At 39.0% G+C, this 22,251-nt stretch overlaps 1 long non-coding RNA gene across 1 annotated transcript in view; it reads left to right on the forward strand.

Annotated features, from left to right (window-relative positions):
- Positions 1-22,251, forward strand: part of LOC135702193 (uncharacterized) — a 149,873-nt gene that overhangs the window by 105,436 nt on the left and 22,186 nt on the right. The window contains exon 3 of the long non-coding RNA XR_010517687.1: positions 2,500-2,547. This is a non-coding gene — a long non-coding RNA (uncharacterized LOC135702193). The remainder of the gene's footprint in view (positions 1-2,499; positions 2,548-22,251) is intronic.

A 22,251-nucleotide genomic window follows, 5' to 3' on the forward strand; every position in this document is an offset into this window, starting at 1 on the left:
GCCTTGAATCCGTGTCTTCTTCTTGCCTTCTCTGGACATTGTTTTGGTTCGCAATCCTTCATCCGCATTTTCGCCTCTTTTCATTGTTTTTTGTTTAGTTACGTTTCCATTAATCTTCTTCTGCTCGGTCATCTTCTTTTTACTATCCGTCATCTTCTAAGTTTCTACATTTTCTTTTGCCCTCTTCTTCGTCAGCTTCCTTCCTGTTATCCTTTTCATCTTCTTCTGTCCCCTTCACCACGTTTCATCCGTTCCGTCCGGCTGGTTGATTCAATATCGTATTTCACTCTGGCTGTTTCGAACTTCCTGCAGTGGCGGACAACAGCATTCGCAAACTGGTGGTGATGATTTTTTCAGCAAAAACTCGCGTGTAAGCCTTGTATGGCCGATGCGCAGTCGAGTGAGCACTCGCTGGTCGGTGGAACTTTGCTGGTCAGTCCACTTTTCGGATTCGTATTTAACCTCATTCAACTTGACTGCCATTAATTGCGCCCAGCGTTCTTCCCAGCCCCCACACCTGGACCCTACTTCCCTGGAGTGATCAGAGATTTGTCTCAGAAAATCCCGACAACGCCGATTGCGATTGATCACAGGCCCTTTGGAGTGGGAGGTAGTCACGATTACCATTACACCACTGATCAATTGAGATTGAATATAAGTAAAACTAATTTCATGATAATGTCGGGAAATCGAATAAATGAGAACTTCTTTCTTGTATTGCTTGTTGCTATTGATTGCGTTCGGGAGATGGTACTGTGTATAGGAGAGAGCTGTCAATTTGTTAGTTTTGTGTCACAAAGCGAAGTGATTATTAAAACGAAGCTCTTTCAGACGATGTAAGTTAAGATCGCAGTGTTCCAGAAATCATTTGAATTTTATACACAAGGATTAATCAAATCAAAACCTTTCATCAGCAACAAATCAAACAATCTACAACGCGCTTCATCAGCAATGCATCCCGACGGCAATTCTATTTCCTCACATATCTAAGGCACGTTTCTCCAGTGCGGCCTCTGTAACTTCTGGCAAATGAAATGCAATTCATTATTGTTTTGGACTTGGAATAGATAATATCTAGTTAGATCCTTTTCACAAAACCATGTGGTTTTGTATAGTAACCGATATATTTTTCAAAAACAAAGATCCCAATAGACTGTATTCTATATTTTGTTACCTAGGCAAGATGCAAAGTTTCTGTTTTCTGAAAAGCTGTTCAGATGAACAAGGTACACAAGATAGCGAATAATTTAGTTTTGAAACATTGTACACAATTTTCAGCTGAACAAAATTACCTGGAGAAGAAAATGATACATGCAGGATTTACATCCCAGTCCTTGAAGTATCCCAAACAACTAAACACATACACACTGTCAAGTGATCAAAGAGCCTTGTTTTCCTCTCCTCTGGATCCCCATCCACGTCCATCCCCCTGCTAGGCTAAAGTGATAAATGGTCAAGACATTGCAATCCGCTGACTGTCTGTCGCAAGAGAAGCCACCAAAACGACCGTCCACCCAAAAATGTCCTTCCGAGAACGTGTGCTTTTTGTGTGAGCACTTTTGGGACTGCTCCAACAACCAACAATCGGCCCTACGAGTAAGACGGGAAAATGTACTGCGCCTATGTGCTTTGAATACCGTGCCGACCGAGAACCGGAGAAGTTCGGTTGCAAATTTCCATTTCCGTTCCGGCTGTTTCCCTTCCCAAACGATGGAAGGACTTTTCCCGCATGACTTGGTGTCGAGCAACGCTATTACGAATTTATACGCGTGTAATCTCCACACCCTGAGCGTGTGAAACTTCTGGTCCCAGCCCAAATGGAAAGGATGGGGAGCGATGTGGGTGGGTGGGTAGATGACGAATGGCAGCAGAAAATTCCAACAAGGTGCCTGTTGGTGGCACACACTGTTGCTTCTCCCCAAAAGCGTAGTCGGTCGCCGTCGTGACGCCACCTTTTTGCACTGCTTTCCAATCCAGGTTATGTGTGAGAGTTCTACCTACGTAGGTCGGTTGGCACACGGTCCTGTGTCGGTGATATATGAGATGATAAAATTTTAAATGTAAATGCAATTAAAAACTTTTATTATGAGTCTCGGCGGAGGTGCGTTCGCCATTTAGCGGAGAGGTAAATGCTGGCAGTCTGAAATTTCAGCGAATTGAAGAGTGGCAGAGGGTTCGTGGAAAGACAAACGATGTAATAATGGCTACAATGAAACAAGTTGGGTTGGAGGGGCAAAACAGGAAGCCGGCAATGATCCGTGGAATGAATTGTTAATCCTTCATTTCAGGATTGAGGAATGGAACGTAAATATTTGTGATGAATATCCATCTGTGCGAGACGATGCGATCGGATGGATTATGATATAACATCTGAAAAATGATGACAGAAATACGGAATATTTTTGGTTTCTTGAAAGATTTTTGAATTGATTGTTTGGTTTTCCGATTTTCTGTTTGAATTTTAAATTCACTGTTTGTTTTCTGATTCTTCCATTGCAGCATCCGTGGGCAAACAGATTAAAGGCGGCTATCTATTGCGATACAAAAGTAAGTATTTTCGAATTTCAACAACTCATGAAAGTCCAAATTTCCAACTCAGCGGTTTCATAATAAATCACATCTCATAATTGATTCCGTTCGGTAACCCCTACACTTGCATTCGAACCGACATCTCCGGCAGCTGCTGAAAATAGTTCGCACTGCTGCCATTCCGCACTGAATTCCATCGGGATCAACGAGGCATCCCCAAAGACCATAAATCTTCCTTTGGGATTCCAACATCCACCAGCTCAAATTACTGACCATTCTCACCGTCTCTCCCTAATTCCACAAACATCTCAACCGTGACAGGTTGAGGAAGTGGGAGAGAGAGACTGACCATCCGTAATGTGTCCCCGCGTGTTCATTCGTGCCAGGCAGCACCATACGGTGGATGTCATAATCAATCATCGTTCGCGTTCAACGGTACGAAGTGGTGGTGGCAGAAACTGGAAAAGCTGTTGGACGTCGCACTTCATATCGCGTCTCACTGTAAGCTGCAGCAGCTGTGACATTTTGCTACCCTCCGATGATGACGACGGAGGCAATATATTTCATAAGAAAACGATTTGGAGCCTCAATTTAGACCAATGCGATGGAACAATGTCCATTCCATTTCCATTCCATTTCCATTCCATTTCCATTCCATTTCCATTCCATTTCCATTCCATTTCCATTCCATTTCCATTCCATTTCCATTCCATTTCCATTCCATTTCCATTTCCATTTCCATTTCCATTTCCATTTCCATTTCCATTTCCATTTCCATTTCCATTTCCATTTCCATTTCCATTTCCATTTCCATTTCCATTTCCATTTCCATTTCCATTTCCATTTCCATTTCCATTTCCATTTCCATTTCCATTTCCATTTCCATTTCCATTTCCATTTCCATTTCCATTTCCATTTCCATTTCCATTTCCATTTCCATTTCCATTTCCATTTCCATTTCCATTTCCATTTCCATTTCCATTTCCATTTCCATTTCCATTTCCATTTCCATTTCCATTTCCATTTCCATTTCCATTTCCATTTCCATTTCCATTTCCATTTCCATTTCCATTTCCATTTCCATTTCCATTTCCATTTCCATTTCCATTTCCATTTCCATTTCCATTTCCATTTCCATTTCCATTTCCATTTCCATTTCCATTTCCATTTCCATTTCCATTTCCATTTCCATTTCCATTTCCATTTCCATTTCCATTTCCATTTCCATTTCCATTTCCATTTCCATTTCCATTTCCATTTCCATTTCCATTTCCATTTCCATTTCCATTTCCATTTCCATTTCCATTTCCATTTCCATTTCCATTTCCATTTCCATTTCCATTTCCATTTCCATTTCCATTTCCATTTCCATTTCCATTTCCATTTCCATTTCCATTTCCATTTCCATTTCCATTTCCATTTCCATTTCCATTTCCATTTCCATTTCCATTTCCATTTCCATTTCCATTTCCATTTCCATTTCCATTTCCATTTCCATTTCCATTTCCATTTCCATTTCCATTTCCATTTCCATTTCCATTTCCATTTCCATTTCCATTTCCATTTCCATTTCCATTTCCATTTCCATTTCCATTTCCATTTCCATTTCCATTTCCATTTCCATTTCCATTTCCATTTCCATTTCCATTTCCATTTCCATTTCCATTTCCATTTCCATTTCCATTTCCATTTCCATTTCCATTTCCATTTCCATTTCCATTTCCATTTCCATTTCCATTTCCATTTCCATTTCCATTTCCATTTCCATTTCCATTTCCATTTCCATTTCCATTTCCATTTCCATTTCCATTTCCATTTCCATTTCCATTTCCATTTCCATTTCCATTTCCATTTCCATTTCCATTTCCATTTCCATTTCCATTTCCATTTCCATTTCCATTTCCATTTCCATTTCCATTTCCATTTCCATTTCCATTTCCATTTCCATTTCCATTTCCATTTCCATTTCCATTTCCATTTCCATTTCCATTTCCATTTCCATTTCCATTTCCATTTCCATTTCCATTTCCATTTCCATTTCCATTTCCATTTCCATTTCCATTTCCATTTCCATTTCCATTTCCATTTCCATTTCCATTTCCATTTCCATTTCCATTTCCATTTCCATTTCCATTTCCATTTCCATTTCATTTTCATTTCATTTTCATTTCATTTTCATTTCATTTTCATTTCATTTTCATTTCATTTTCATTTCATTTTCATTTCATTTTCATTTCATTTTCATTTCATTTTCATTTCATTTTCATTTCATTTTCATTTCATTTTCATTTCATTTTCATTTCATTTTCATTTCATTTTCATTTCATTTTCATTTCATTTCCATTCAATTTCCATCGGTCACCAAGATTGAAACTTATTTTCTGCAGTTGATGTTTCACCTTACCGTTTGCTTTATTTTTAAACCTGAACAGACAATTGTTAACAACAGCAAAATATCACATATAAGAATTAAGACACTAACTTAACATAGATTTTAATAAAATATATAAGTGCCGAAGTATCTTTGACCGTCACACACAGTGTTGCCAAATTGTATTACTTACACAACGGTTATTAAGGAGTCATTAAAAAGTGCTATAAACGCTTTTCACCGCTTGCTGTCAATGATTATTTAGGAGTCATAAAAGAGTGCAACAAACGCCTCTCAGGTTTACTCTCTACTAAATTTCAAAGCAGAGTTTTACAGAAGTTGTAATAAACAAATTGTACAGTTATTATTCAGCATGCAGTTGAATAAAATCACAATGGAAGCGTTTCTTCAACAAGAAATTGATTTTGAGTAAACGTTTTACTGAATACGTTAGACCAGTGATGGCAAAGTTCGCGAAAACTCACTATGACTCGCGAACTTTTCCCTTGGTGAACTTCGTGAAATATCGCGAACTTTTCCAACACTGCGTTAGACAACACCTTTGTGTTGCAGTTGTATAGGTTCTCCAAACCAGTGTAAACAAGGGTTTTATAAAAGTTGTGGTGAACACATTGTGCAATTATTATTCAACATGCAGCAGAACAAAATCAAAACGAAAGCGTTTCTTCAACTGGAAATTGTTACTTGGGTAGCTGATGAACTAGAACGGGAGTATGGCATGAACATCAACCGTCCTAAGGTTGGTGGGTCCGTAAGCTGCAATAACGGCAATATGGCCCACCGTTTATTGGCAGAACCCGGAAAATTTGCAAAAATCATCGGCGTACACAAGGACCTGGTGGAAAATCTGCGGCTCATCAGTTGCCTGGCGCTTTCTTCTAGAGTATTGGATCCTACCAAAGTTATGGAGTTGTATAGCACTCTTGAAAAGCAGATTTTCAATGAATTCCCACACTGCAGTGGATCGATCCTAGAGCCAAATATAAGATCGATCTTTCTCTGAAGATCGCCCAATCCTAGTTTCGGAACTCAATTCAGCCAGCAACGAAGCCGAACGCGTAACTTTTCTGCTCTCTCTCTCTATCCATGTCTAATTTGCTGACACCGACCAGTCCAGTGGTGCTGCTAATTAGAATGGCATCAATCATTCCGAACGAAAAGCATCACTTTCCTTTGCATTCATCCCATTTTTTTTTCGGGACGAAGGAGGAAGCCGAAGCAGGATCTCTAACCTTGACAGAGACAAAGCCTTTCAATTTGCTCGACTCTGCTGCTGTATCGATTGACCTTCCAGCGGTAGGGACTACATAGCACTAACTGACTGAGAGGAGCTTGAGCTGGTCTTTTGTTTTGCTGCAACAAGAAAAACAAAAGACGGCGCTCTTTGTCCTTTGTCGGTGGCAAACAATGTCCTTTGGAGAAACGGTTCACTGTTTTGTTCACGGGGAATGAATGGATAGGATATTCCGGATTCTTTGCCAATGAAAAATCGACTTCCAGTTTGAACGGGGAAAAGTATTGAAAATTGAGAATTGAAGCTTGAAAATGTTGTCAACTTGTTCCGACATTGAAATAAAAAGGCAATCAATCACAACAAAATCAAAGGAAAACACACCTTAATTTTCTCCACGTGTCTTCGCAACATGTAAACCTTTCTAGTGGAGGACAGTAGCTCCAGAAAAGAAAGGAAATGTAGTATCAAAAAGGTTGTTTGCTCAATATTCCAACAGGACATCTCACCAAAAAACAAGCATGAATGGGACTGGACCATGGCGGGAATGTTAGTCGTCCTATGTCAATGAAAATAGAACCCTTGATAAATGTTGCATCGCAAAATAGCTTCGAGGGACCCCAAGAGGAATTTGGGGGAATCAAAGTTTTCTAGGTCAAACGGTGTGAATTATTCGTGATGTTGACGCTTGGAGAAGGTTGTGTTTGGGTTTGATTTATGGTTGGTTCATGCTATTCCAATAACAAGGGGTTTTAAACTTTTCATAAATCATGAGTCAGTCTTCTTTTTTTTGGAAACAAACAATTGACGAAACAGATTCATCACAGATTTTGACCTTGTGGATTGAAACGACATGATTGGTGAACTATAAAATAAACTACTAAAATACATTACTCATAAATTTAAGGAACTTCAGGAAAGCACTAAAAATTTCATGGGATCTGAAACTCTGCCCTTTTATGGAATTACAGTCCTTTCACAGAAAGCCCACCAACTGAAATAAGTTTCAGTTAAAGAACGCCTTGTGTCACACGATAAGACAGCTTAGGAAGCCCGGCGTAAGCGCTTGAATCAATCAATGTTGACGTCGCACTTTGAACAGCCAACGCCCGCATCGCTTTCGACGCAATGGCTGAGTCTGAATAACAAAAGCATCTCGCCAAAGTTACTGGACCGTGAATATTATGGTACAAAACAACCGTTCTTCTTCATCCTCAGCAGTCAAGATGACGGACCGGCAGACTGAACTGCTGCTGCTGCTGCTCCTGCCACTGCCGATGGGTGCACTGAGATGTGCAAATCTCCTCTATACCGGATGGAAGTGAACTCAGAGCTTATCTCCTTGCGAACAGAGAGCCGCGTTGGACGGGTGTTACATCAACAACAATAACATGACACTCTGAATGACTTTATCCTGGGTCCAAGTCGTTCCAGAGGCACTTTCAACTGCTTTGAGTCCGTTGAGTAAATGACACCCGGTTTTTTTTTTCGGGAGGGCGCAACATTTATGCACTTCGAACTTAAATGCTTTTCTTTCGAAAGGTTTCCATCCTTGCGGCGGAAAATAGCAGGGAATGTGGAAGTGGAAACTTTGTCTGACGGTCACATGCTGAACTGACATCGGGATGTGACATTCACACACCCACCCACGCAGCACACATCGAAATTTTACGGAAAATTTCCCTCTGGGAGGTGGGAGTTCGACACAGCAGAAGACTTTCGAGAGGGAAAACTGGAAACAGTGAATGTGGAAAGTTATCTTTTGTGCCAATATGCATGAGTGAAAGTGTAGTGTTGTAACTGAATTCATCTTTCTTGGAAAGTTTTCGTTTGGAATAACTGATCCCTAAAATGGAATGAATAATGCATTGAAATGAGACTTTCAAATCAAGATTTACATTTTAGCAATCTGCCGGAAAGTTATTCCACGGATTTCGTCTGATTTGCTTTGAATGTTTTCAAACGCTACGTGAAAGACTCTGAAATTCATCCAGAAAGCCTCAAGGCTTCTCTTCTCAAGACTGAGAATCCCCTGAAGTCGCCCTCGATGTCCTTTGGACTTGTTATGGAACTTTTATGGAAACACAGTCCAGAAATACTCTGAACGCTTGAAAGACAAAAGTTCGAATGGACAAAAGGTCGAATGAACAGAAGATGGACAGAATAGATAAAAGTTCGACTTAAATTTATAAAGACAACATGTCGAATGGAATTTAATGGGACAAAAAGTCGAAAATAACAAAGGACAAATAACTTTTATTGGATCAAAGAATATAAATAATAAATATTCTGAAAGGAAATATGTTAAGTTTAGCAAGTAAACCAAGTAAATACTTGAAAGTTATTTCTTTCTCTCTCTTGAAGTTTATTCCTTCTTTAAAACATGAGCAGTTCTTTGGCCGACAAAAGTTATTGAATTATCTAGCTGAACATGGTTGAAACGTATTTTTCTTAGTCTTGAAGCTAAGCCCTTCTTTGTAACATGAGCAGTACTTGGATATATAAAACCTATTGTACACTCCAGTTGAAAATGATGTAAAGCCACAGGCAAACAGACATAACACATTGAATATTTCTCACTGTAAAACATCGTTGCTAAAACATTACCGCCATCTGTTGAGTACACTGTGGTGGGCACTACACTGAACAGATGGCGGTAGTGTGTAAACGTCAAACGCAAAGGAATTGACTATGCGCGCCACAGGTGGCAGTACTACCAACAATCAATACGAAACTAACGATTTTAAATTGGCTCACTACTTGACTAGCCTATTGGTCCCAAGCAAACGATTAACGTATCCCATTCTAGTCGAAATTCTAGTACTACACTATGTTTGTTTTGATTCGCTATGAAAGTTTGACTGATAAAATGAGGGGTTATTGATTTTTCCTATGTTTCGAGGGGTGAATCGATTAGCTTGGGACCGAAGATAGTACCAGAGCTGAGCCAAAAAGTTGAGCACGTTATTTCGGGACCTTCTTGTCTTAGAGTTACCTCTATGGTACTACCATAGAGGTAACTCTAAGACTAGTAGCTCCCTAAGAAACGTGCTCAACTTTTTGGCTCAGTTCTGGTACTATCTTCGGTCCCAAGCTAATCGATTCACCCCTCAAAACATAGGAAAATCGAATAACCCCTCATTTTATCAGTCAAACTTCCATAGCGAATCAAAACAAACATTGCGTAGTACTAGAATTCCGACTAGAATGGGATACGTTAATCGTTTGCTTGGGACCAATAGGCTAGTCAAGTAGTGAGCCAATTTAAAATCGTTAGTTTCGTATTGATTGTTGGTACTACCAACTACGATACTTTTAAATTGTCAGTTAAATGTTTGTTCGATGAACAACTTGCGAGCGTTACGTCTGTTTGTCTGTGGTAAAGCTATTTATTTTAACATGAGCAATTCTTAAAAAGATAACAGCTATTAAACACTCCATCATAAAGTGCTCGACAGTGCTTTCGGCCTTGCTGATGCAACCTTTTTTCCAGTCGACCTTTTGTTCCTTCGACCTTTAATCCATTCGACATTTCTTCCATTTGACCTTTTGTCCCTATGAATTTAATTTTACCTTGTGTTTATTTGACCTTTTTTTTTCCTTTTGGACCTTTTGTCCCTATATATTTAATTCGACCTTGTGTCAATCTGACCTTTTGTCCGTTTCAACCTTTTTTCCCTATAAATTTCATTCGACCTTGGGTCCGTTCGACCCTTCTTCCATTTCGGACTTTTGTCCATTCAACCTTTTGTCCCTATAAATTTAATTCGACCTTTTGTCCATTTTGACCTTTTGCCAATTTCGACCATTTTCCCTTCGCCCTTTTTCCATTCGTCCTCTAGTCCCTATAAATTAAATTTGACCACTTTTTTCCCATTTGACTTTTTGTCCCTTTGACCTTTTACCCATTTGGCCTTTAACCCGTTCGACCTTCTGTCCCTATGAATTTCATTCAAACGCGTGTCCATTCGACCGTTTTTCAAATGTTGACCTTTTTTCCCTATATGTGTAATTCAAACTTGTGTCGTTTCGAGCTTTTGTCCATTTTTGCCTATTGCCATTGGGAACGTTCGACCTCTTTTCTGTTTCGATTTTTTGTTCATTTCGACCTTTTGTCCCTATAAATTTAATTTGACCTTCTGTCCATTCGACATTCTATCCATTCAACCTTCTGTCCATTCGGCCTTCTGTCCATTCGGCCTTCTGTCCATTCGGCCTTCTGTCCATTCGACCTTTTGTCCCTTTATATTCAATTCGACCTTTTGTTCCGGGAAATTTCACTCGAACTTTTTTCAATTTTTACCTTTTTTCCATTCGACGATTTGTCAATTTCGACCTTTTGAATATGTAGTCCTTTTGTCCTTTTAAATTTAAATCACCCATGTGTCAATTCGGCCTTTTGTCCACTTCATCCTTTTGTCCCTATAAATTTCATTTAATCTTGTGTCCATTTGTCTTTTTTTCCATTTTTTGTTCATTCGACCTTTTGTCCATTTCATCCGCTGATCCATTTAGACTTTTAGTCCATTGGACCTTTTCTCCCTATAAATTTGTTTTGACTTTGTGTCAATTCGACATTTTGTTCATTTCAACCATTTATCCCTATTAATTTCATTCGACCTTGTGTCCGCTCGACCTTTTTTCCATTTCGACCTTTTTTCCCTGTATATTAATTCGACCTTGTGTCCGTTCGAATTTTTTTCCATTCGATGTTTTGTGCATTTTGACCTTTTGTCCATTTAGGCCATTTGTCCATTCGACCTTTTGTCCCTTGAATTTTATTTCAACCTTGTGTCAATTAAAACTTTTGACCATTCGACCTTTTGTCCATTTCGACCTCTTGTCCATTTAGAATTTTAGCCCATTCGACCTTTTGTCCCTTTATATTCAATTCGACCTTATATCAATTCGACCTTATATCAATTCGACCTTACGTTTCTTTAACTTTAATTCAACCTTGAGTAAATTCAACCTTGTGTGAATGTTGACCTTTTGTCCTTTTAAATTTAATTCGGCCTTGTGCCCGTTCGATTTTTTTTTTCCATTTCATTATTTTGTCCATTCCACGTTTTGTCCATTTGTACCTTTTTTTATTATAGTCACTTTAACACTCTTGGGTTATTCGTGACTTGTCCGGGGGTGAGATTTGAACTCGTGACTTTGGCGTGAGAGGCATGGATGTTAACCACTACGCCGGGGTTGCCCCCAACATTTGTACCTTTTGTCCCTATAAATTTCATTCATCCTTTTGTCCATTCGTCTTTTTTATGTTTGTTCATTCGACCTTTTATCCATTTCAACTGCTTATCCATTTAGACTTTTAGTCCATTCGACCTTTTGTCCCTATAAATTTATTTCGACTTTGAGTCAATTCGGCATCTTGTTCATTTCAACCTTTTATCCCCATAAATGTCATTCGACCTTGTGCCCATTCGACCTCTTTTCCATTTCGACCGATTGTCCCTATGAATCTCATTTGACCTTTCGTTCCTATAAATTTATTTCGACCTTGTGTCTATTCGACATTTTGTTCATTTCAACCTTTTATCCCTATAAATTTCATTCGACCTTGTGTCCATTCGACCTTTATTTTCCATTTCGACCATTTGTCACTTTATATTTAATTTGACCTTTCGTTCCTGTAAATTTATTTCGACCTTGCGACAGTTCAACCTTGTGTCCATTTCGACCTTTTGTCCCTATATATTTAATTCAACGTTGTGTCTGTTCGACCTTTTATTTGCCATTTCCATTTCCATTTGACCATTTGTCCCTTTAGGCCATTTTTCCATTCGACCTTTTATCCCTATAATTTTATTTCGACCTTGTGTCAGTTCTAACTTTTGTCCATTCGACGTTTTGTCCATTTCGACCTCTTGTCCATTTAGAACTTTAGTCCATTCGACCTTTCGTCCCTATAAAATTATTTCGTCTTTGTGTCAATTAGACATTTTGTTCATTGTAACCTTTTATCCCTATAAATTCCATTCGACCTTGTGTCTTTTTCGACCGTTTGTCCCTTTGTATTTAATTAGACATTGTATCAATTCGATCTTACGTTTCTTTAAATTTAATTCGACTTTGTGTCCTTTTTGAACCTTTGTCCCTATAAATTTAATTAGACCTGTGTCAATTAGACATTTTGTTCATTGTAACCTTTTATCCCTATAAATTTCATTCGACCTTGTGTTAATTCAACCTTTTTTTTTCTTTTCGACCATTTGTCCTTTTATATTAAATTCGACCTTATAGTAATTCGACCTTACGTTTCTTTAACTTTAAATCAACCTTGAGTCAATTCAACCTTGTGTCCATTTTGACCTTTTGTCCCTATAAATTTAATTCGACCTTGTGTCCGTTCGATATTTTTTTTCAATTTTGTTCTTTTGTCCATTTATACCATTTGTCCATTCGATCTTTTGTCACTATAATTTTAATTCGAACTTGTGTCAATCCGACCTTTTGTGCATTCGACCTATTTTTCCATCTTGATCTTTTGTCCATTCGACCTTTTCACAATTTTGACCTATTATCCATTTGGAACTTCAGTTCATTCGACCTTTTGTCCCTAGAAATTCAATTCGACTTTGTGCCAATTCGACATTTTGTTCATTTCGAACTTACGTCTCTATGAATTTAATTTGACCTTTTGTTGATTTGACCTTGTGTCCATTCGAACTTTTGTTCCATTTCTAACTTTTGTTCATTTCGAAATTTTTTCAGTCGACCTTTGTCCCTAAAAATTTGATCTGGTCTTTTGTTAATTCGACCTTTTGTCCATTTAGACCTTTTGTCTCTATAAATTTCATTCGTTTTTGTTTTCATTCGACCTTTTATCCATTTGGACCTTTTGTCCATTCGATGTTTTGTCCATTTTGAACTTTTGTCCATTTAGGCCATTTGTCCATTCGACCTTTTGTCCCTATAATTTTATTTCGATCTTGTGTCAATTAAAACTTTTGACCATTCGACCTTTTGTCCATTTCGACCTCTTGTCCATTTAGAATTTTTGCCCATTCGACCTTTTGTCCCTATAAATTTATTTCGATTATCATTTGTGTCAATCAATCCCTACAAATTTCATTCGAACTTTTTTTTCTTTTCGACCTTTTGTCCCTTTATATTCAGTTCGACCTTACGTTTCTTTAACTTTAATTCAACCTTGGTTAAGTTCAACCTTGTGTCCATGATGACCTTCTGTCCCTATAAATTTAATTCGGCCTTGTGCCCGCTCGATCTTTTTTTCCATTTCATTATTTTTTCCACTCCACGTTTTGTCCATTTTGGCCTTTTGTCCATTAATACCATTTGTCCATTCGATCTTTTGTCACTATAATTTTAATTCGAACTTGTGTCAATCCGACCTTTTGTCCATTCGACCTTGTATCCATTCGACCTATTTTTCCATTTTGATCTTTTGTCCATTCGACCTTTTCACCATTTTGACCTATTGTCCATTTAGAACGTTAGTTCATTCGTTCTTTGTCCTTATAAATTCAATTCGACATATTGTTCATTTCGACCTATAATTTCATTTGACCTTGTGTCCATTCGATCTTTTTTGCATTTGTACCTTTTGTCCCTATAAATTTCATTCATCCTTTTGTCCATTCGTCTTTTTTTGTTTGTTCATTCGACCTTTTATTCATTTCAACTGCTTATCCATTTAGACTTTTAGTCCATTCGACCTTTTGTCCCTATAAATTTATTTCGACTTTGTGTCAATTCGGCATCTTGTTCATTTCAACCTTTTATCCAAATAAATGTAATTCGACCTTGTGCCCATTCGACCTTTTTTCCATTTCGACCGTTTGTTACTTTATATTCAATTCGACCTTTCGTTCCTATAAATTTATTTCAACCTTGTGCCATTTCGACATTTTGTTCATTTCAACCTTTTATCCTTATAAATTTCAGTCGACGTTGTGTCCATTCGACCTTCTTTTTCCAATTCAACCTTGTGTACATTTCGATCTTTTGTCCTTATATATTTAATTCGACCTTGTGTCCGTTCAGCTTTTTTTCCCACATCTATCTTTTGTCCATTCAACGTTGTATCCATTTTGACCTTTTGTCCATTTATTCTATTTGTCCATTTGACCTTTTGTCAATATAATTTTAATTCCACCTTGTGTCGATTCGACCATTTGTCCATTCAACCTTGTGTCCATTCGACCTATTTTTTTCCATTTTAATCTTTTGTCCATTCGACTTTTTGACCATTTAGAACTTTAGTACATTCGACCCTTTGTCTCTGTAAATTTAATTCGACTTTGTGTCAGTTCGACATTTTGTTTTTTTTTCGACCTTTTGTCTCTATAAATTTAATTTCACCTTTTTTTCCATTCGACCTTGTGTCCATCCGACCGTTTGTCCATTCGACCTTTTTTTCCATTTCGAACTTTTGTCCATTTTGACATTTTCCAAGTCGACCTTTGTCCGTATACATTTTATCTGACCTCTTGTTAATTCGACCTTTTGTCCATTTCGACCTTTTGTCCATTTCGACCTTTTGTCCATTTCGACCTTTTGTCCATTTCGACCTTTTGTCCATTTCGACCTTTTGTCCATTCGGTCTTGTTTCCATTCGACCTTTTGTCTATTTGACCTATTTTTCCATTGGAACTTTTTTCCATTTCGATCTTTTGTCATAGATTCATCTGATCTTATCATAAAACGTCTCTAGGCTTGCCCTACATGTCTTCAAGAATTGTCTCTTTACTGACTTTGGCGAACTTATTCTGGAAATCCTATGGATCTGAACCTGGAAGAATTCTGAACTCACTCAGGTATTCTTTGGGAGCTTCCCTGATAATTCTGTGCACTTATCCTAGAAGTAATCTGTACTTAGCCTAGTCCTCTAGACAAACGCGAAAAATTCACTGGACCTCTGAGCTTGTGCAGGGAGTTCTCTGGACCGGGTAATTACATTGCAAGTTCTCTGAACTTACCGGAAAAGGCCTCTGGATATGTTCTATAATTCTTAAAAACTTGTCCTGGACGGCTTTTGATCTTGTCTTGGTTGTCCTCTGGACTGACTTCTGAAGTTTTCAGCACTTGTTCATCTGAAAGTCCTCTGGATAAATCTCTCAACTTACTCTCTGGAGTTGACCTGGAAGTTCTATGGGCGTTGAATTGTATGGGAAGTTGAGGTGGAATGTTCACTGAACCTATCTATGGAGAGCTCTTAACTTGTCCTGGATTTCCTCTGGTTTAAACCAGGATTATCTGTGGGCTTACCCTGGTAGACTTCTGAAGTAACTGATAAAATCATCTAGATTTGATCTGGCAGTTACCCTATAAGACCTCTTATCTAGTTATTCCCTTATTAATTTTTCATAAAAGACCTATAGCTTTGTCCTAGAAGTCTGCAGGACTTGTTCTGGGAGTCTCGGCTTAGGAAGTATACATAACTTGTACTGGATATCCTATGGACGTGACCTGGAAGCCCTCTGAAGCTCACCTAGAAGTAATCTGGACTCTCCCTGATAGTCCACTGGACTTAACCTGGAAGTCTTTTGAGCTTGTCTTTGCAGTCCCCTTTATAAGTGAGTTTTTTCAACTTGACCTCTGGACTTATCCTGCGAGAGAGTCATGAGAACTCACCATGAAAGACCTTTAGATTTGACCTGGTAGATACCCCGGAAGTCCTTTTGTTAGTCTGCCCTAGAAGTCTACAGATCTTGTCTTTGTAGTTATCTGGACTGTCTTTGGCATTTATAGCTTATTCTATAAAGCTGGGTTTAGATAAGGCAAGTCAATTAATCAACTTATTAGAATTCCACTTACTTCAACGTGAATTTAAGGTGAAAATCTTGTCATTCAAGTGAATCTAATTCACTTGAATCGAAAAAAGTTGAACCGGGCTCAACTTTTCAAGACAACTGAACTCCTCTGATTTGATCAATTGAACTAGATATGGAAGTCCATTGAATTTGCAAATTTCCCCTGGAAGTTCTCTCGTTTTATCGTGAAAGTCTTTTGAATTTTCCATGAACGTCCACTGGACTTGATTTGATAGTTTCTGGGATTTGACCTTAAAGTTATCGGTATTTTTTTCCTTTGATTTGTTTTCCGTCGATCCAAGAAGGCAGCTCCCACACCTGGACCCTACCTATCGACCCATCAACTCATGAACCGGGGACCAACGGCTTTACTTCCCTTCCGAAGGAACATCCCGGCGGCGCCGACTGGGATTGAACCCAGGCCTGCTGGGGTGAGAGGTAATCACGCTTACCACTACACCACCGGTGCCACTGAAAGTTATCTGTAGTTGTTTAGAAATTTATTTGATAAGGCTCATTCGAATCAACTTTACAGAGCCGACACAATAAACACTTTATCTTCTGCTAGCCAATAAGCCTCCTCCATCAGAACGGGATGCGCTTCCAGTGGTTTCATTGTATGTCAGTATTGCCAACGGGGAGCAAAACGTTTCCATTGCAGCCATGGACGCAAAACGTGGTCATCACTCACACACTCATCACGCAACTGACGCTTTCCAAAGTCGATGACGCAACTGCTGATGAAGATCAATGAGAAGAACCACACAACGGTTGCTGCCGAATAAACCTAGATAGAGCTGGAATTAGGGCGTAACAGCTTTTGTAAGCAATGACTTCTCTCGATGATTTCTCGGAAGCCATGGCTCTCCCTGGCAAATCAACATCACCATCGAGTAGAGGAAGACTTCTCCTACCCGATGGATATATTGGTTTGTGTAGGCGTGGCTGTTACACCCTAATTCCAGCTCTATCTAGAAACAAATCATTGCGTTACACACATCGAGAGTAGCCTGCTTCTGTTGACTGTTATCTGAAGTTGACTTGCAAGTTTTTTGAAAATTTCCAGGAAGTTCTCTAGAACTACATAGAAAGTTTATTGAATTTCTGGAAGTCCTCTGTGCTTGACCTGGTACAGATCCTCTCACTGACCGTATCATAAAAGTCTTCTTGACTTGCCCTAGATGTCTTCGGGACTTCGCCTGGAAGTCTTCAGAACTTGTCCAGAAAGTCGTTAAGACTTATTTTGGTAGACCTCTGGACTAACTATGGAAGGTTCTAGAACATGAACTGGAAATCCCATGGATTTACTTTGGAAACCCTCAGGGTTTGACCGTGAAGTACTCTGGACTTACTCTGAAAGCCCTCTAAACTAGTCATAACAGTCCAATGGACTTATTCTGGACTGACTTTGGAAGTTTTCAGCACATTTTCTGTAAAACGTATGAACTTGATATGGAAGTTCTCAGGAGTTCTTCTGGACATGTCCTGGAAGTTGTCTGGACTTGATATCCCAAGTAACAATTTGGGTTTTATGAAGGTTCTGTAGACCCTGATTTGGACTTGTAGAATGCTTTAAAACCTTGATAAAATTTGCAATGTTACTTGGGATGAAGCTCTATGAAGTTGATCTGTAATTCATCTAAGCTTTTTTTAGAAGTTCCCTAAATTTACCCATGAAGTCCTCTAGACTTACGCGAAAATTTCACAGAGCTTCTCCTGGTAGTTACACTGGAAGTCTTCAGCTTATCACGATTTCCCTCTGAATTTGCTCTAGACTTGTCCTTGAAGTCTTTTAAACTCGCCTTGGAAGTCATCTGGAACGTTTCAACACTTGCTCTGGAAATTCACTGGACTTGACCAAGCAGTTTACTGGACATACGCTGATAGTCCTCAGTACTTGCTATGAAAGTCCAGGCAGTAACGTCTTAACTTATCATTAAACAGCTATGTACTTCTTCTAGAACCATTTGGGACATCTGTTTTTGGGACGTTATATGTGAATCCTCTGGAATTGACCTAAAATTGCTCTGAACTCGGTAGTCTTTTGAACTTTCCCTAAAAGTCTTCGGAATTTCACATGGTAGTTCTCTGAGCTTGTCCATGAAGTCTTCTATAAATACACGGAAGGTGCATAAGAATTGTCTTGGAAGACCCCAGAGTTTTTTCTGGAAGCTCTTTGGACTAGACCTGGTAGCTACACTGAAAGTCTTTTGTACTAGCCCAAGTAATAATTTGTGTTTCATCAATATGTGTAGTCTTGTAGACCATGATTGAGACTTAAAGAATGCTTTAAAACCATGATAAATTGAAAATTAGCCAGGAAAATTTGAATATTTTAAATAATAAAAAAAAATTAGAAAAAATACTAAATATGCAATTGTAAAATTGGTAAACTGGAACATTTGAACTGAATAAAATAAGAAAATTTAAAAACCAGAAACTGCAAAATATTAAAATAACACAACTGCACAGGTGAAAAATTAACACTGAAAAACTTTAAAATTTAAAAAATGGAAAAAAGGATAATTGGTAACCTGGCAAATCTGAAAATGGACAGTTGGAAAATTGGAAAAGCGAAACATTGAAATATATACAAATTTAAAAAAAAAATTAATTATAAAATTTAATTAGTTTTAAATTTCAAAATTGGCTAATCCGAAATTTGGAAATTGGGCCATAAGAAAACTATAAAAACGCAATACAGTCAGGACTTTTTAAAAGGGGGTTACGTATCGTGTAAAAATCATTTTAAAATAAAATACCAATATTTGGAAGCCAAATGCCTAAATAGTTTCAATCGTTTATGTTTTGATGCCAGTTCCAGCATATTTTTAAAAAAATTCTGCATTTTCATCAAAAATTGGGAAACTATTTTAAGTACGCCATTTGATTACCAACGACTCCAAACGGACAATGTGATTGGAATAAGTTCGATATGTTGTATCGTTTTTGAGAAATCGTTAAAGCCAGACCATGTAAATTGCGATTGACAGGTACCAATGAAGGAAAAAAAAACTTAGAAAAAAACATCGTTTAAAACCCAGTTCAAACCAGACTTAAGTGAATAGAAAAATTTTGAAAAATGTAAAAAATTTGATCATTTCAAAACTGAAATAATGGAAAACTGTAGGACAAATGCTAAATTTGATTTTGGAAAAAAAAATATAATATAAACCTGCTCTCTATCAATGTATCCATCACTAAATTTGCAATTTTTGAGACGGCCACGTGGTCACACAAAACTGTCACGTTCGGAAACATCAACCACATTTTACCCACACCTGCTGCATCCAGAGTCCTTCCCGATAAAACACTCATGAAAGAAACAAGCTGAAAATTAGTTTCCATTCGAAGTGGGTAGCTCAATATTTAATTCCAAAGTAATAAACTTTCGATGCCGGTGGGGTGGGGAGCATACGGTCCCTCCGGGCTTTTACCACACCACAGACGCCACCAGCTGTTACGATGTTTCCATCAGCGCAGGAGTGCTGCTACATGCAGACTTCAGCCACAGTCGTAAACTTCGAACGGAGAAGCTGAAACAAATTGCATTCTAGCTGGCTCCTGTTCCACCAGAGGGCAGAAACGCTGCACACAGACACGCCCTACTCGGATGTATCACATCTCTTGGATTCTCTACCGTGGCAAGCCAGTTGCTTTTGACCAGGGGCGTATTCGGTTTGAGCTGCATAAACCTTCAGATTAGAAAATTTCCTAAATTTAGGCAATCACTCGCTTCGATGCTCGGACACAGATGGCGCTTCTACGTTTTGAATCTCAATGCGAGTCAGCTTAAAGAAATGCGACACACTTGAGCCCCTACAAATCCCACGTCACTGGTCAAACTAGCCTTCAAACCTAGCAGCACCTCATCCTCCCCAACGTTTCTGAAGCAACACGTCTTTTCATTATTTACCTGTGTATTGCAATTACAACTTTTCCCATTTTGTTGGCTTCCTAGCTTCCTCGGGCAACGGGCAGGGAAACTACAGCAAAACCAAGCAAAACATTCATTCTTCATTCTGGGTGCTGGGAAGCTCTTGGAGAGGTATGGGCTGCAATAGAAGGAGCTTGTTCCTTGGGGGCGGGGAGGAGTGACAACACAAAATCGAACAACAGCTGACGTGGAGGGAGGTGGTCCCCTTGGAGGCGACAAGGGGGAAGCTTGTTTCCTGTTTGAGCCGTCCTGGTTCTGTGGTGGGTAACGACTAGGGAGTGGAGTAAAGGGTGAATGGAAACTTTGAAGATTGGGTACAGGACGTTGAAGAGCTTGAACAGGATTCTGGATCGAGAAAGACACAGAGAGAGAGAAAGAGCTGATGCGGTTGGGATTGTTGAGGCTCTTGATGTGAGAATGGTAATAATTGTAACAATTTAATATAAGTTGGCTGAAAGCCATTTAATCGTAGTAAAGTAATAATTATTACAGCTTATTTCGAGACAGCCATGATTGTACTTTATAAGTTGTTTCATACACGATTTTTGGCATTGAACTCTGCTTTTAGGTTTCGCAAACATTGGTAATCAACTATTGGATTACGGCTCCGTAAAGCTAACGCCATTTTACCTCGGCAACTTAGTTTCATGATTTAATAAAGAAAATTTACTTTCTGAAGGCCTACATGTTATCGTCCAAAAGATCTCAAAAGTTAGTTCAGGAGACTTTAAAGGCAGCCTAGTTTTAGAGTGAAGTTCATGAGATTTAGTTTTACTTACAAAAATCGGTGTGCATGTGTAGCTTTAAGGACAATTCATTTGTACTAGACCAAACTTTTCACTTTTCCCTGCATGAGTAAGGTAAGTTAGGTTAGGTTCAAACAATTTAGATTAACAACTTACAATTTGCATGAATTTGCATGAAACTTAAGGTAGGAACAACTAATTTCAATAATAGGTTTAGCGGTATGATTATTAGCTGTAAGGAATAATTTTATGTAATTTTAAGCAAAATTTAATCCAATTTTTATTAACTTTTCTCCTTCTGGTAGCACGTTTACTTGATTGAATTCAATATAATGATCTACAATAAACGAGACAATGTAGATCTTCACGCTCTATCTCCCTCCTCTCTTTCGGTTCTGTCACTGTGACAGTTTCGTTGTCAGTTCACCCGAGCCGCTACTGTAACGTCACAAGCAGTGTTCCCAGTGCCAACATTCTCTCCCCCGTAACACTGGCCACCAGGTCCAGTTTTACTCGTCTCATCAACCTCTAGGACCGCCAATCTAGCCACCGGCTTACGCACTATCCCCCTCGCAGTTTGTACCATAGCCTGCCGTATTCTTCCGTCCACCCCCTTGATTGCTTGGACTATACGACCTCTTATCCACTCATTCCTTCGCCCATCGCCAACTATCAAGACCAGTTCTTTTTCAGCTATCGGCTTCACCTCGCCGCACCACTTCGGACGTTTAGTCAAACTTGAGAGATACTCCCGGGACTCAGGGTTACTTCCACTCACTTCACTATAAAAAATGCTTCTCGAAATTATGGAACCACCGGATGCTACAATAATACTGTGTACTTACCAGACACAAGAAGAGGTTGGATAGCATGTATTTGACACATAAAACCTGTCAATCTCGCCTTCAATGCGTCACAATCAGCGAATTAACGACTCGTGAGCGTTCACTCAGAGTGAGCGCTCACGAATCGTAAAATCGCCGACTGTGATGAACTGAAAGAAATAATGACAGGCCTCATGTGTCAAACACCTAGTTTACAACCACTTCCTGCAACTCAAAAGTACCAATCATCACTACAACATCCAACGACCACACAATTCCGAAAAACAAGTTTTTATAGCAAGTGAGTGGAAGCAACCCTGCGGGACCATCTTCTCCAGAACACGTCGAGCTGTTGTTGTATCTGGCCCCAAGAGGTTCGTAGAGCGTCCGCTGGAGTTGTTGCCAGAACTGCCGGTTGCCGCACACCACTTGAGTTGCCCAGAAGAAAATGATTTTACGGAAGGGATTCGTATTCATCCTATGTAAACGGTAGATACGTGAGTGGACGACTGTTCACGACCGCTTCAGCTTCCTCCATGAATGTCTCCAACGCCTCGTCATCTAGCTTGCGGTTGTTATTGTATGCTACGTCCACTGCAGCTTTGATGGAGCGTACCATCCACTCCCACGCTCAGCCCATGTGGGGTGTTCCTGGAGGGTTGAAGAGCCACTTCGTGTTGGTACCCGTGAATGTAACTGCTAGCTGCTCGATCTGCTCATTTAGTAGTCTTTCGGCGCCTTGAAAATTGGTGCCGTTGTCCGAACATATTTCGGCCGGAGAACCACGACGGCATATGAATCGCCACA

Source organism: Ochlerotatus camptorhynchus, unplaced genomic scaffold (genome assembly GCF_037179485.1).
Source record: "Ochlerotatus camptorhynchus isolate MF236.1 unplaced genomic scaffold, CSIRO-AGI_Acam_v1.1 ptg000185l, whole genome shotgun sequence".
In the NCBI taxonomy this organism is placed as follows: Eukaryota; Metazoa; Arthropoda; class Insecta; order Diptera; family Culicidae; genus Ochlerotatus; species Ochlerotatus camptorhynchus.